At 41.8% G+C, this 17,814-nt stretch overlaps 1 protein-coding gene across 3 annotated transcripts in view; it reads right to left on the bottom strand.

The window, feature by feature from the left end:
• macrod2 (mono-ADP ribosylhydrolase 2) overlaps positions 1–17,814 on the bottom strand; it is a 1,245,161-nt gene that overhangs the window by 669,839 nt on the left and 557,508 nt on the right. The window lies entirely within an intron of this gene.

Genomic DNA, 17,814 nt, shown 5'->3' with positions numbered 1-17,814 from the left:
TTCTTCACTGGTTGCCCTTTTCTCGTGGCAACAGGTCACAAATCTTGCTGCTCTGATGGCACACTGTGGAATTTCACCCAGTAGATATGGGAGTTTTTCAAAATTGGATTTGTTTTCGAATTCTTTGTGGATCTGTGTAATCTGAGGGAAATATGTCTCTCTAATATGGTCATACATTGGGCAGGAGGTTAGGAAGTGCAGCTCAGTTTCCACCTCATTTTGTGGGCAGTGAGCACATAGCCTGTCTTCTCTTGAGAGCCATGTCTGCCTACGGCGGTCTTTCTCAATAGCAAGGCTATGCTCGCAGAGTCTGTACATAGTCAAAGCTTTCCTTAATTTTGGGTCAGTCACAGTGGTCAGGTATTCTCTCTCTCTCTGTCACTCTCCCCCTACTCTCTCTCTCTCTCTCTACTATCTCTCTCCTTTTATCTCATTCTCTCTCTTATCCATCTCCCATCTGCTCTCTCTATCTCTATTATATGTCTCTATTATATATCTCTCTCTCTCTCTGTCACTCTCCCCCTACTCTCTCTCTCTCTCTCTCTACTCTCTCTCTCCCTCTCTCTCTCTCTTTTATCCATCTCTTCTCCCGTCTCTATATCTCTATTATATCTCTCTCTATTATCTCTATATGTCACTCTCTCTATCTTTATTATCTCTCTCACTTTCTCTCTCTATTATCCCTCTCCCCTCCACTCTCTCTATCTCTATTATCTCTCTCTCACTTTCTCTCTCTATTATATATCTCTTTCTATTATCCCTCTCCCCCTCCTCTCTCTCTCTATTATCCCTCTCCCCTCCTCTCTCTCTCTCTCTATTATCCCTCTCCCCTCCGCTCTCTATATCTCTATTATCTCTCTCACTTTCTCTCTCTATTATATCTCTCTCTCTCTGTCACTCTCCCCCTACTCTCTCTCTCTCTCTCTCTACTCTCTCTCTCCCTCTCTCTCTCTCTTTTATCCATCTCTTCTCCCGTCTCTATATCTCTATTATATCTCTCTCTATTATCTCTATATGTCACTCTCTCTATCTTTATTATCTCTCTCACTTTCTCTCTCTATTATCCCTCTCCCCTCCACTCTCTCTATCTCTATTATCTCTCTCTCACTTTCTCTCTCTATTATATATCTCTTTTCTATTATCCCTCTCCCTCCTCTCTCTCTCTATTATCCCTCTCCCCTCCTCTCTCTCTCTCTCTATTATCCCTCTCCCCTCTGCTCTCTATATCTCTATTATCTCTCTCACTTTCTCTCTCTATTATATATCTCTCTTTCTATTATCCCTCTCCCCTCCTCTCTCTCTCTCTATTATCCTTCTCCCCTCCTCTCTCTCTCTCTCTATTATCCCTCTCCCCTCCGCTCTCTATATCTCTATTATCTCTCTCACTTTCTCTCTCTATTATATATCTCTCTCTCTCTGTCACTCTCCCCCTACTCTCTCTCTCTCTCTCTCTACTCTCTCTCTCCCTCTCTCTCTCTCTTTTATCCATCTCTTCTCCCCTCTCTATATCTCTATTATATCTCTCTCTATTATCTCTATATGTCACTCTCTCTATCTTTATTATCTCTCTCACTTTCTCTCTCTATTATCCCTCTCCCCTCCACTCTCTCTATCTCTATTATCTCTCTCTCACTTTCTCTCTCTATTATATATCTCTCTTTCTATTATCCCTCTCCCCTCCTCTCTCTCTCTCTCTATTATCCCTCTCCCCTCCGCTCTCTATATCTCTATTATCTCTCTCACTTTCTCTCTCTATTATATATCTCTCTCTCTGTCACTCTCCCCGTACTCACTCTCTCTCTCTACTATATCTCTCCCTATATCTCATTCTTTCTCTTATCCATCTCCCCTCCGCTCTCTCTATCTCTATTATATCTCTCTATTATCTCTCTCTCTGTCACTCTCCCCCTACTCTCTCTCTCTCTCTCTCTACTCTCTCTCTCTCTTTTATCCATCTCTTCTCCCGTCTCTATATCTCTATTATATCTCTCTCTATTATCTCTATATGTCACTCTCTCTATCTTTATTATCTCTCTCACTTTCTCTCTCTATTATCCCTCTCCCCTCCACTCTCTCTATCTCTATTATCTCTCTCTCACTTTCTCTCTCTATTATATATCTCTCTTTCTATTATCCCTCTCCCCTCCTCTCTCTCTCTCTCTATTATCCCTCTCCCCTCCTCTCTCTCTCTCTCTATTATCCCTCTCCCCTCCGCTCTCTATATCTCTATTATCTCTCTCACTTTCTCTCTCTATTATATCTCTCTCTCTCTCTGTCACTCTCCCCCTACTCTCTCTCTCTCTCTCTACTCTCTCTCTCCCTCTCTCTCTCTCTCTTATCCATCTCTTCTCCCGTCTCTATATCTCTATTATATCTCTCTCTATTATCTCTATATGTCACTCTCTCTATCTTTATTATCTCTCTCACTTTCTCTCTCTATTATCCCTCTCCCCTCCACTCTCTCTATCTCTATTATCTCTCTCTCACTTTCTCTCTCTATTATATATCTCTCTTTCTATTATCCCTCTCCCCTCCTCTCTCTCTCTCTATTATCCCTCTCCCCTCCTCTCTCTCTCTCTCTCTATTATCCCTCTCCCCTCCGCTCTCTATATCTCTATTATCTCTCTCACTTTCTCTCTCTATTATATATCTCTCTTTCTATTATCCCTCTCCCCTCCTCTCTCTCTCTATATTATCCTTCTCCCCTCCTCTCTCTCTCTCTCTATTATCCCTCTCCCCTCCGCTCTCTATATCTCTATTATCTCTCTCACTTTCTCTCTCTATTATATATCTCTCTCTCTCTGTCACTCTCCCCCTACTCTCTCTCTCTCTCTCTCTACTCTCTCTCTCCCTCTCTCTCTCTCTTTTATCCATCTCTTCTCCCATCTCTATATCTCTATTATATCTCTCTCTATTATCTCTATATGTCACTCTCTCTATCTTTATTATCTCTCTCACTTTCTCTCTCTATTATCCCTCTCCCCTCCACTCTCTCTATCTCTATTATCTCTCTCTCACTTTCTCTCTCTATTATATATCTCTCTTTCTATTATCCCTCTCCCCTCCTCTCTCTCTCTCTCTATTATCCCTCTCCCCTCCGCTCTCTATATCTCTATTATCTCTCTCACTTTCTCTCTCTATTATATATCTCTCTCTCTGTCACTCTCCCCGTACTCACTCTCTCTCTCTACTATATCTCTCCCTATATCTCATTCTTTCTCTTATCCATCTCCCCTCCGCTCTCTCTATCTCTATTATATCTCTCTATTATCTCACTCTCTGTCACTCTCCCCCTACTCTCTCTCTCTCTCTCTCTCTCTCTCTCTTTTATCCATCTCCTCTCCCCTCTCTATATCTCTATTATATCTCTCTCTATTATCTCTCTATGTCACTCTCTCTATCTCTATTATCTCTCTCTCACTTTCTCTCTCTATTATCTGTCTCTGTCTCTATTATCCCTCTCCCCTCCTCTCTCTCTCTATCTCTATTATCTCTCTCTCACTTTCTCTCTCTATTATTTCTCTCTCTCTCTCTCTCTATTATCCCTCTCCCCTACTCTCTCTCTATTATCTCTTTCTCACTTTATATCTATATTATGTCTCTCTCTCTCTCTCTCTCTATCTCTATTATCTCTCACTTTCTCTCACTTTCTCTCTCTCTCTCCCCTCTCTCTCTCTCCTCTCTCTCTCTCTCTCTCTCTATTATCCCTCTCCCCTCCTCTATCTCTCTCTATCTCTATTATCTCTCTCTCTATTATCCCTCTCCCCTCCTCTCTTGCTCTATCTATATTATCTGTCTCTCACGCTCTCTCTCTCTCTTATCCCTCTCTCACTCTCTCTCTATTATCCCTCTCCCCTCCTCTCTCTCTCTATATATATATATCTCCCCTCATCTCTCTCTCGATCTCTATTATCTCTCTCTCACTTTCTCTCTCTATCTGTCTCTCTCCCTATTTTCACTCTCTCTCTCGCTCTCTCTCTCTCTCTCTCTCTATTATCCCTCTCCCCTCCTCTCTCACTCTCTCTCTATTATCCCTCTACCCTCCTCTCTCTCTATATATATATCTATCTCCCCTCATCTCTCTCTCTATCTCTATTATCTCTCTCTCACTTTCTCTCTCTATCTGTCTCTCTCCCTATTTTCACTCTCTCTCTCTCTCTATTATCCCTCTCCTCTCTCTCTCAATTAAATTCAATTTAAGGGCTTTATTGGCTTGGAAAATATATGCTAACATTGCCAAAGCAAACTAGATAATAACAAAAGTTAAATAAACAATAAAAATTAACAGTAACGATTACAGTCACAAAAGTTCCAAAAGAATAAAGACATTACAAATGTCATATCTGTCTGTCTGTCTGTCTGTCTGTCTGTCTGTCTGTCTGTCTGTCTGATTTATTGACAAAAGAGCTGATCTGATTGGTCAAAATAACAATAATTGGGCATAATATCTATCTATCTATCTATCGGTCTGTATATCTATATTTCCGTCCCTCCCTCCGTCACATCCTCTCCCCTCCTTCATAATTACTTTCATCCTCTAAACAATAACAGACCATCCTCTCTCTTAACTTTCAGTACTATTAACATAAAGCTCCACCGCCATATGTTCCTGATCCAGGTTTCCGTGGCCCAGGCCACCCCGAGCCCACACCCCCCCTCTCCCTTTGATTAGCCACGCACTCAGGAGTTGAGAGAATCTCCTAATCCTCCTTACTTACACTCGTCATATTAAAATATGTTCATATCCTCTGAATCTGTCTCACAACAACATAGACAGCACAATCAAGACAGGACACAGACACTGAAAATATAGAATATACTGTATTGAGAATAGACACTAAAAACAGAGATATATGCCACTTACTGTCACTGAAACATATACAGTGCCTGCAGAAAGTATTCATACCCCTTGACGTATTCCACATTTTGTTGTGTTACAGCCTGAATTCAAAATAAATAAAACATGTTTTTCCTCATTCATCTAAACACAATAACCAATAATGACAAAATTAAAATATGTTTTTAGAAATGTATTGAAAATGAAATAAATAAATGTCTAATTTACACATGTATTTACACGGCTGAGTCAATACATGTTAGAATCATCCTTTGGCAGTGATTACTGCTGTGAGCCTTTCTGGGTAAGTCTCTAAGAGCTTTGCACACCTGGATTGTACAATATTTGCATATGGTTATTTTTAAAATTATTCAAACTCTCTCAAATTGGTTGTTGATCATTGCTAGACAGCCATTTTCAAATCTTGCCGCATATTGAAGTCAAAACTGTAAGTAGGCCACTCAGGAACATTCAATTTCCAGTGTATATTTGTCCTTGTGTTTTAGGTTATTGTCCTGCTGAATTTGTCTCATAGTGTCCGTTGGAAAGCAGACAGAACCAGGTTTTCCTCAAGGATTTTTTTCCTGTGCTTAACTCTATTCCATGTATTTTATCATGAAAAACTCCTTGCCGGTGACAAGCAAACCCATAACATGATGCAGCCAGCACCATCCTTGAAAATATGCAGTGATGTGTTGTGTTGGATTTGCCCCAAACATAATGCTTTGTATTCAGGACATACAGTTAATTTCTTTGCCACATTCTTGCAAATAGGATTCATGTTTTTGTAATATTTGTACTCTGTACAGGCTTCCTTTTCACTGAGTAATTTAGGTTAGTATTGTGGAGTAACTCCAATGCTGTCACAGCCAAAGTGTAATAATAACCTCACCAGGCTCAAATGGGTATTTAATGTCTGCTTCTTTTTTTACCCATCTATCAATAGGTGGCCTTCTTTGCGAGTCATTGGAAAACCTCCCTGGTCTTTGGGGTTGAATCTGTGTTTCAAATGCACTGTTCGACTGGGGCACCTTACATATAATTGTATGTTTGGTGTACAGAGATCGGGTTGTCATTCAACAATCATGTTAAACACAATTTACCACCATTCAACTTATGTGACTTGTTAAGCACGTTTTTACTCCTGAACTTATTTAGGCCATAACAAAGGGGTTGAATACTTATTAACTCAAAACATTTCAGCTTTTCATTTGGAATTAATTTGTACACATTTCTAAAAACAAAATTCCACTTTGACATTATGGGGTATTGTGTGTAGGGCAATGAGACAACATCTAAATGTAATCAATTTTAAATTCAGGCTGTAACACAAGAAAAGGAGGAACAAGTCAATGGTTGTGAATACATTCTGTAGGCACTGTAGTTACACATCAGCGACATACTTTTAACACATGCTAGCTAGACGGCTGCTAGCTCCAAGCCCTAGGCCGCCTGGCACCTGTGGGTGGCCAGAATGTGCACCCGCCTGGCCCCTTGGCTGATCCCCTAATCCCACAACTCCCTTGGGGCATATAATCCATGTTGACCTACCAAACGACTGTGGTCAATTTCACACTGTTTAAGTCTGGTCTAATATCTCTTCACACTCACTAACACAAAGGCAGGAATGTGTGTATGTGCGTGCACACACACACACGCACGCACGCATGCAACCACCCACGCGCACACACACACACACACACACACGCACGCACGCATGCAACCACCCACGCGCACACACACACGTACGCACGCATGCAACCACCCACCCGCACACACACACACACACGCACGCACACACACACACACACACACACACACACACACACACACACACACACACACACACACACACACACACACACTGACTTCAGACGACACAGGTGGGTATTTCTAATGATGGCATCTTATCTTTCACAACGAGGCCAACTTACAAGGAGTTTTGAGAAAAGATTACTTTCACATAATACCAACAATAACACAATAACCCCAAAACCAAATGAAATAAACGTTTTCAACGAGAAGTGCTTTTAGCAATGCCAACTTGTATCTGCTAAACCTCCTGAAATGGGAGTTTAAATGTGTGAGCTCTGAGAGTTGAGGGAGGGAATGTGTGTGTGTGCGTGGCGGAGACTTGAAGTGGATTTAGTCCCTAAATGGTCCTCCAGGAGGACTGTGGTCGACGGATGGATGCTGGGGCTCAGTCTGGACCAGACTTGGGTTCAAACACATTTCAATAGTTTTAGCGTTTGCTCTCGCCTTCCTGGAGTGCCAGATAGGCAGGGTTTGAAGTTTTGGGACTATTGTATTGGTCCGCTGAGCTCAAGCACAGAAAGTATTTGAAATGATTTTGTGTACTATCAGGTTCAGGCTAGGCTACTGAGTATTGACCGGGGTGGATATATCCACATCTGTATCTATTCCAATGTTGTTGGAAGCAAAGTCAGCTCAGATATGTAATTTTGAGTCCAAAATAGGTTATTCTGAGAGAGTGGATGTGGACCGTTTCCCCTCTAGACAACTTGCAAGTGAGTATATACAGTTGAAGTCGGAAGTTTACATACACCTTAGCCAAATACATTTAAACTCAGTTTTTCACAATTCCTGACATTTAATCCTAGTAAAAAAATCCCTGATTTAGGTCAGTTAGGATCACCATTTTATTTTAAGAATGTGAAATATCAGAATAATAGTAGAGAGAAGGATTTATTTAAGCTTTTATTTATTTCATCACATTCCCAGTTGGTCAGAAGTTTACATACACTCAATTACTATTTGATTGGCATTGCCTTTAAATTGTTTAACTTGAGTCAAACATTTCGGGCAGCCTTCCGCAAGCTTCCCACAATAAGTTGGGTGAATTTTGGCCCATTCCTCCTGACAGAGCTGGTGTAACTGAGTCAGGTTTGTAGGCCTCCTTGCTTGCACACACTTTTTCAGCTATGCCCACACATTTCCTATGGGATTGAGGTCAGGGCTTCGTGATGGCCACTCCAATACCTTGACTTTGTTGTCCTTAAGCCGTTTTGCCACAACTTTGGAAGTATGCTTGGGGTCATTGTCCATTTGGAAGACCCATTTGTGACCAAGCGTTAACTTCCTGACTGATGTCTTGAGATGTTTCTTCAGTATATCCACATAATTCCCCCCCCCCCTCATGATGCCATCTATTTTGTGAAGTGCACCAGTCCCTCCTGCAGCAAAGCACCCCCACAACATGATGCTGCCACCGCTGTGCTTCACGGTTGGGATGGTGTTCTTCGGCCTGCAAGCCTCCCCCTTTTTCCTCCAAACATAACAATTATCATTATGGCCAAACAGTTCTATTTTTGTTTCATCAGACCAGAGGACATTTCTCCAAAAAGTACAATCTTTGTCCCCATGTGCAGTTGCAAACCGTAGTCTGGCTTTTTTATGGCTCATTTGGAGCAGTGGCTTCTTCCTTGCTGAGCAGCCTTTCAGGTTATGTCGATATAGGACTCATTTTACTGTGGATATAGATACTTTTGTACCTGTTTCCTCCAGCATCTTCACAAGATGCTGCTTTTGCACCAAAGTACGTTCATCTCTAGGAGACAGAATGCATCTCCTTCCTGAGCGGTATGATGGCTGCGTGGTCCCATGGTGTTTATACTTGCGTACTATTGTTTGTACAGATGAACGTGATACCTTCAGGCGTTTGGAAATTGCTCCCAAGGATGAACCAGTCTTGTGGAGGTCTTGGCTGATTTCTTTTGATTTTCCCATGATGTCAAGCAAAGAGGCGCTGAGTTTGAAGGTAGGCCTTGAAATACATCCACAGGTACACCTCCAATTGACTCAAATGATGTCAATTAGCCTATCAGAAGCTTCTACAGCCATGACATAATTTTCTGGAATTTTCCAAGCTGTAAAAAGGCACAGTCAACTTAGTGTATGTAAACTTCTGACCCACTGGAATTATGATACAGTGAATTATAAGTGAAATAATCTGTCTGTAAACAATGGAAAAATGACTTGTGTCATGCACAAAGTAGATTCCTAACCGACTTGCCAAACCTATAGTTTGTTAACAAGACATTTATGGAGTGGTTGAAATATATATATATATCATTACAATTCATAAGGCAGATGTATAGAAAAACAAACACAAATCTGGGGGGAATGACAAATAATGATAGCTGATCTAAAAACATCCATATGCATCATTTTTCACGTGGCTAGGGAACCGCCTTACAAGGTTGGGTTGATAGTAGTTGCATCCTAAATGGCTCCATATTCCCTACAGGGCTCTGGTCAAAATGTAGAACACCATATAGGGAGAGAGACGACATTCCTGTCTGTATGATAGGACAAAGCTGGATGAGAATATTCTTTCAGAGACTGTTTGTTTGGCTGCATGGACTCATATTACAGTCATCCCTAAGGAGCAGTGTGTGTGCATGTGAGTGTGTACATGTGTGAGTTTGTGCGCGTTTGTTCCCCGATGATCCTCCTCTCCAGTTTGATATAACCGTTAAATACCAGACAACAAGCATGTCTCAAGCACTGTTTTCTTTGACAGTCTTTACTGTGAGTCATTCTGGGTTCAACAAGGAGAGGAAGTGAGCTTCACTGAGTGTGCATAGTAACCTAGAGCCTCACCCTCCCACACACAAGAAGCCTATAGAAGTCAAGATGACAAAGTGGCACTATAGCAACTTCCTCCCTATGAGAAACAGCAGGATATGACCACAGTCATCCCTGAGTGGTCTGATTCAATAATAAGGCTCAAATAGCTGATCTTTAAGACGCAAAACTATGTGATTAGATTATGTGGTTGTTGGCACAGGGCCGTTCATTTGATTTAAGGGGCAACTTTAATGTGGTGTGAAACAGCGTTGGGACTTCACTATATCCATCTGAACAAGATTTAAAAGAGATCAGCGGACTAAAAGGCAATATTCAGGCATTAATTCCACGCCATTACAGTCTTCTAAGACAGAGCTGGGCCTGCCAGGCCTGCCAATTACCAGATTGTTCCGGCTCTGCGTGAAGGAGAAATTGAAACTGTTGGAAATTGTGATGAAGCCATTAAATCTAATGTGATAAAACACAATGAGATAACTGGTGGAAACTACATGGACAACTAAAGAGAGAAAAATGACTGGTATTGCTATTAGCATTATCACATGTAAAAGCAGATTTGGGTTACCCGTTACTAAATAACTCACATTATCATATGTAATAGCAGATTCTGGTAACTAGTTACTAAATAACTCACATTATCACATGTAATATCAGATTCTGATTACTAGTTACTAAATAACTCACATTATCACTACTCAAAACCAGAGGCATGTATTTAGATGTATTTTCTAAATATATGGCTCTTGTCAAAACTAGCTAAAAGGTACAAAAATGAATAATAAGGTCAAAACTACAGACACACAGGGTCAAAAACTACAGACACACAGGGTCAAAAACTACAGACACACAGGGGCACAACCACAGACACACAGGGGCAAATACTACACACACACAGGGCCAAACACAACAGACACACAGGGGCAAAAACTACAGACACACAGGTGCATAACCACAGACACACATGGGCAAATACTACACAAACAGGGTCAAACACAACAGACACACAGGGGCACAACCACAGACACACATGGTCAAACACAACAGACACACAGGGGCACAACCACAGACACACAGGGGCAAATACTACACAAACAGGGTCAAACACAACAGACACACAGGGGCACAACCACAGACACACAGGGTCAAACACAACATACACACAGGGGCACAACCACAGACACACAGGAGCAAACACAACAGACACACAGGGGCAAAAACGACAGAATACAGGGACACAGCATCAAAAACTACAGGGACACAGCATCAAAAACTACAGGGACACAGCATCAAAAACTACAGGGACACAGCATCAAAAACTACAGGGACACAGCATCAAAAACTACAGGGAAACAGCATCAAAAACTACAGGGACACAGGGGCACAACTACAGACACGCAGGGTCAAACACAACAGACACACAGGGGCACAACCACAGACACACAGGGGCAAACACAACAGACACACAGGGGCAAAAACGACAGAATACAGGGACAAAAACTACAGGGACACAGCATCAAAAACTACAGGGACACAGTATCAAAAACTACAGGGACACAGCATCAAAAACTACAGGGACACAGCATCAAAAACTACAGGGACACAGCATCAAAAACTACAGGGACACAGCATCAAAAACTACAGGGACACAGCATCAAAAACTACAGGGACACAGCATCAAAAACTACAGGAACACAGCATCAAAAACTACAGGGACACAGCATCAAAAACTACAGGGACAAATACTACATATTGTTTATAAAAGAGGTTAGGGGTTAGTGCCGTCTCAACCCCCCCCACCCCCTCCCCCGTTCTCCCCTACCCACTCCCACCTTACCTACTCACTCCCAAACCTATCCTACCCACTCCCACCTTACACACTTCCCATATGGGTGGCAGATCATTGTTCTTGTGGGGTCCATGAGGGTATCAGGTATCAGAGCTGTGAATTTGCAGCCTCTGGCATGATGCAGCTGTTGTAGAAACCTCACCATCAGGAGTAGCTATAACCACGGGCCAGATAACCACAAGCAGGAGGCAGGGAAGAGGAAAACACCCCATAGTGAAATTAAAATAGACAGATGTGAAGCTAACAGGTATCTTCTGATCTTCATAGGGTCTCCCAGGATATCGGAGCCACACAGGTGATGAAATACATGTCAGACAAGCTGGTGAGTCATAGTGTACTATAGCGTTGTGCACTGCACTCCTGCAGCAGAAAAGTGCTGTAGCAAGTACATTCTTTCATAATATTTTACATTTCTGAATTACAGTGAATTCTTCCCAAGAAACAGCCCAGTAAAGACCAGTAAAATAACAGCGCAATATAATAGAAACATGGCACAATAGATTAACATTTGTATACAAATATGACTGATAAGCTATAATTGGACAGACAATTGTGACTCGTTTCAGGAACTAGGCGCATGTCATTGTCACTTTTTCATGGGAGAAGCATTTGAACGTAAACATATATGTTTAATCAAAATGTTTTTTGGGGGCAGAAATGCTTTCTGGAACATGTGAACTTTCATGTGCTTTAATAACAAACTTGTGTGCCATTTGTAAACACGAATAAAATTGTTAAATTACGAGCCTATTTGGTTTAGCCATGGAAAAAGTCAGGAACCTTCCCACTAGCCATGATTGGCTGAGATAATGCATGGGCTGGACATGCCGCGACATGAGTTCGGATTGGTCTGCCATGGAGCACGCTTCTGTCAATAACATGAGCTACTCAGTATGTGTAGGTCATCCTTTCTAATGCGTATTTTTTGAACGATATGAAGAACAGCAAAAGTTTTGCTAATGCTCTCCACTTTCTGGAGGACCACGTTTTGAAATCAGTGGAATTCTCAGTGGAAGCAGTGTATAATAGCTAAGGAGATGGAGAAAATTATGGCATTTGATTGGAAATATGCAGAGGGAGTCGAAAAGAGAACACCTGTCTCCATATTACAAACTAAGGGCAACCATGAGATCCGTGACAGAGGCAGAAGTGTTCATCCATGTATACTGGTAAGAGTTTAGCTAGCTTGTTAACCTCTTACACTTATGGTGGCGCTATTTCATTTTTGGAAGAAAAACGTTCCCGTTTTAAACAAGATATTTTGTCACAAAAAGATGCTCGACTATGCATATAATTGCTACTGTTCGAAAGAAAACACTCTGACGTGTCCAGAAATACAAATATCTTCTCTGTGTGTGCCCTTTAACGTGAGCTTCAGGCAAAACCAAGATGACTTGGCATCCAGGAAATGACAAGGATTTTTGAGGCTCTGTCTTTCATGATCTCCTTATATGGCTGTGAACGCAAGAGGAATGAGTCTGCCCTTTCTGTCGTTTCCCCAAGGTGTCTGCAGCATTGTGACGTATTTGTAGGCAGATCGTTGGAAGATTGACCATAAGAGACCACATTTACCACGTGTCCGCCCGGTGTCCTGCGCCGAAATTGGTGCGCAAAAGTCACCTGCCAGTATTTTTCCATGGGGCACAGAGAGAGAAGCAAGCTTCCATGAACTGCATGTCAATGAAGAGATATGTGAAAAAACACCTTGAGGATTGATTCCAAACAACGTTTGCCATGTTTCGGTCGATATTATGTAGTTAATCCGGAAAAAGTTTCACGTTGTAGGTGACTGCATTTTCGGTTCGTTTCGGTAGCCAGGCGCAATGTAGAAAACGGAACGATTTCTCCTACACACAGACGCTTTCAGGAAACACTGCGCATTTGGTATGTGGCTGGGAGTCTCCTCATTGAAAACATCAGAAGCTCTTCAAAGGTAAATGATTTTATTTATTTGGTTATCTGGCTTTTGTGAAAATGTTGCGTGCTACATGCTACACAAAATGCTATGCTAGCTTTGCATACTCTTACACAAATTAGTCAATTTCTATGGTTCAAAAGCATATTTTGAAAATCTGAGATGACAGTGTTGTTAAGAAAAGGCTAAGCTTGAGAGCAAACGCATTATTTTAATTTTATTTGCGATTTTCAGAAATCGTTAACGTTGCGTTATGCTAATGAGCCTGAGGCTTAGTCACAATCCCGGATCCGGGATGGGGAGTTTCAAGAGGTTAACGGTACAGGTTCCCCAGCGGGGACAACACCCCCCCGCTCAATAATATGCAATTTATATCCATAAATCTCCGTTTACATTGACGCCATGTTCAGAAAATGCTCAAAAATGTCCGGAGAAATTATAGATAGCTCCGCCAGATAACAGAAATACACATCATAAACTTTGACTAAATATACATGTTCTACATATAGTTAGAAAGATACACTGCTTCTTAATGCAACCGCTGTGTCACATTTATTTTTAACGTTACGGAATTAGTTCACTATTCAATAATCTGAGACGGCGCTCAGACGTAAGCAATATTTCTCCGCTATGTTGGAGTCAACAGAAATACAAAATTACAACATAAATATTCCCTTACCTTTGATGGTCTTCGATCAGAATGTAGTGGAAGGAGTCATACTTACCCAATACATTGTTTTGTTTCAGTTTGTGTGTCCATATAGTAGCATATGCTACCACTTTCAGCTCAAATGCACCAAAAATGACTTCTGGTCCAGAACAGTTGCGCATCAAAACTTCAAAATTACATATTATATGTCGACTAAACTGGTCAAACTAAGTGCAGAATCAAGCTTTAGGATGTTATAAATGTACAAAACGATTGGCATTACAACCGGACAATCGTACTTCATCTCAGGCAAGCTGGAACAGAGGAAGGTCTGTGTCCAATTCGCGCCCTAACGCACATGTATTTTCTCGCGACACCCACTCTTTTTCGTCTCAAAGGGTCAAAGTTCGCGGGATTTGCACAATTAAACGCTCTACTGAATGAGGACATCCAGTGGAAGACATAGAAAGTGTTTCCAGATCCATAGCTGGTTGGGAAGGGTGGGGGCGATGACGTCAAAGTTGCCCCAACTTTCTGGATGCCAAAACTAGTTTGGGAGATTGCCTGCCCTGTGAGTTCTGCTATACTTACAGACATAATTCAAATGGTTTTAGAAGCTTTAGAGTGTTTTCTATCCAATAATTATTATTATATGCATATATTAGTAATTTTGGAAAGATTATTTTTCAGTTTACTATGGGCACGCAATTCATCCAAAGGGGGCAGTATTATGCCTAGCCTTAACAGGCTAGCTACACTTTCAGATATTATACCTATCCATTTTTTCTGAAAGTTGTTTTCATTGCAAGTTAAAGAGTACTGTTAGCTAGCTAGCTAGCTAACGTTACGTGTATCATCTGTGTAGTAATATAATTGTACCATAGTCAGCCATTTGCATTGCTAGTTATAGTTTAATATTAGCTAGCTAGCTAACATTGAACCTAGTTGCATGGTAGTAACGTTATGATTTGGGATTATGGTTCATTGTTTAGCTAGCTAGCTAGATACATGTCTAAACAAAAGACTCCACTATGCAAGTAGCCATTTCACTGTACCGTTTACACCTTCTGTATCCTGTGCATGCGACAAATAAACATAGATTTTATTTGATATAGTGTGTGTTTACCAGAGACTGTAATTTGAAGAACAACATGACACTCACCAAAGTCAAATTAGGATATAACGTTAAGTCAATGAGACAGTGTCCAAGTTCTGAAATTCTCCGGTAGAATGCTTTGCTTTTATTTCATCACATTCACAACTGTAAGCTATTTTCTGTAATTAGCTCGTCATTATCTTGTAAATAATGATATTGTTGTGAGTTTATTTTCCTGTATTAATTCCTGTAACAAAAAGTTAAGACGTTGTCAGCTATTATATGGTCCTTATTTGAACTGGCTAACCAGCTAACTTAACGGTAGCTAGCTAGCAAACAAGCTAGAAACTAACAAAAACATTGTACATTTTTTTACCCCTTTTTCTCCACAATTTCATGGAATCCAATTGGTAGTTATAGTCTTGTCCCATCGCTGCAACTCTTGTAAGGTCTCGGGAGAGGCGAGAGTCGTGCATTCTCCGAAACACAGCCCAGCCACGCCGCACTGCTTCTTGACACAATGCCCACTTAACCCGGAAGCCAGCCCCACCAATGTGCCGGAGGAAACACTGTACACCTGGCGACCGTGTCAGCGTGCATGCGCCCGGCCCGCCACAGGAGTCGCTAAAGCGTGATGGACAAGGACATCCCGGCCGGCCAAACCCTCCCTAACCCGGACGACGTTGGGCCAATTTGCGCCGCCCCATGGGTCTCTCGGTCACGGCCGGCTGTGACAGAGCCTGGACACGAACCAGGATCTCTAGTGGTGCAGTTAGCAGCTTAGAGCACTGCACCACCCGGGAGGCCGTCTAAATTCATTTTTAAACGGATGGGTTAACTGGTGCTACAATACACCAGTTGTGCTATTTTAGACCACCAGGCTGCTGATGTCGAGCAGCCTGTCATTTTTGTGTTTTTACTTTTTCATAACGTCAAGTTTGATGTCGAACGACAATGGAATGTTCATGATGTCACTGCGACAACTGTCAACAGACATGTCCATAGAAGTAGTATAAACCAGCGTTTAGTCTTGAAATCTTTGGTTGTTTAGCACATAACTGTACTCCCTCTGTTTAGCACATGACCTTACATGTGAATCCTTAAAGAGATGGGTGGCGCTTAAGAGGGTGTGAACGATGCTGAATGGGTGTAGACAAAGAAAAGCTCTCCATTAGGTTTACCAAAACATCCAAGGGACATTTTCTCATGAATGGGTTTATCAACTTTCTAAGCAGAAAAACTTTCCCATTGTTCCACAACTGTAGAGTATGATAGATAATTTCCTAGCCCTGAAAACAATTTTCTAGCCCAATGTAAAAAACACCATTTCAAATTTTGCTACATAAGACCGAATCGAGCCAGTCGGTCACAATTTTGTGAGAGACAAAGAGAGAGGGATAATTTGTATCTCTCTTCCTCTCTCGCTATCTCTCTCACACTGGAGCTGAGTGGGGACACATTGAGGGTAACAGAAGCAGCAGGAAATGGAGAGAAATAATTGGAAGGTCAGATTTGATAATGGCTACTCTAGCGGAAGAACAAGCTCTAATTGGTGCGAGGGTCGTTTTGGTCGTTCGGACATTTGGTGAGCCTTCAAGGTAAAAGTGTGAAAGTGTGAAAGCACTCATTACCGCTCTCTTTCTCTTTTCTTTTCTCTCTTTGCAGTGAGAGGCAGGCTGGGCTGCTGGGCTGCAAACTCACCAGCCAAGACAGAGACAGAGAGGAGACAGATTCCAACCCAGGGTCGTATTCATTAGGGCACACAACGTAAAACTTTTCTCTTTTTTTTTACTTCTGCAACAGAAAATGAGCACTTCTGATTGGACAGCTCTCTATCTCTCACTCTCTCTCTCGCTCTGTTGGTCTGTCTGTCTGTAAATCCTACTAAAGCCTTCCTATCACCTATGAGAGGCAGGAACAGGGAGAGAAGGAATCCGCTTCACATGACACAGAGGAGGAGAAGAGAGAGGAGCGGGTGTCACAGTCCTGGAGCAGATCCTTTCATCATCTCTACACCCCTCCATCCCCCATCCCTCCATCCACCATCCCTCCTATCTCTGACCCTGGTCCTGCCATCTGGGAACACAGCTGATACTAATGAGGGATGGCTCCTCGTCCCCTGTCGCTAGAGAACACACACAATAATGCACAGGACGCACCCACACGCAAGCACACAAAGACATACATGCACATACACACACACTTTCACACACACTGTTTGTCCCTTGGCACTAGAATAAACAAAACATATCCCCTGGCACTGGAATACAAATATAAATATCCCCTGGCACTGCAATACACACAGCAATATCCCATGGCACTGGAATACACATAGAAATATCCCCTGGCACTGGAATACACATATAAATATCCCCTGGCACCAGAATACACATATAAATATCCTCTGGCACTGGAATACACATATAAATATCCCCTGACACTGGAATACACATATAAATATCCCCTGGCACCAGAATACACATATAAATATCCCCTGGCACTGGAATACACATATAAATATCCCCTGGCACTGGAATACACATATAAATATCCCCTGGCACTGGAAAACACATATAAATATCCCCTGGCACTAGAATACACATATAAATATCCCCTGGCACTAGAATACACATATAAATATCCCCTGGCACTAGAATACACATAGAAATATCCCCTGGCACTAGAATACACATATAAATATCCCCTGGCACTAGAATACACATATAAATATCCCCTGGCACTAGAATACACATATAAATATCCCCTGGCACTAGAATACACATATAAATATCCCCTGGCACTGGAATGCACACAGCAATATCCCCTGGCATTAGAATACACACATAAATATCCCCTGGCACTA

Source organism: Oncorhynchus masou, chromosome 24 (assembly GCF_036934945.1).
Source record: "Oncorhynchus masou masou isolate Uvic2021 chromosome 24, UVic_Omas_1.1, whole genome shotgun sequence".
Taxonomy (NCBI): domain Eukaryota; kingdom Metazoa; phylum Chordata; class Actinopteri; order Salmoniformes; family Salmonidae; genus Oncorhynchus; species Oncorhynchus masou.
The sequence above is the reverse complement of the archived record's forward strand: the minus strand, read 5'-3'. Positions and strand labels throughout refer to the sequence as shown.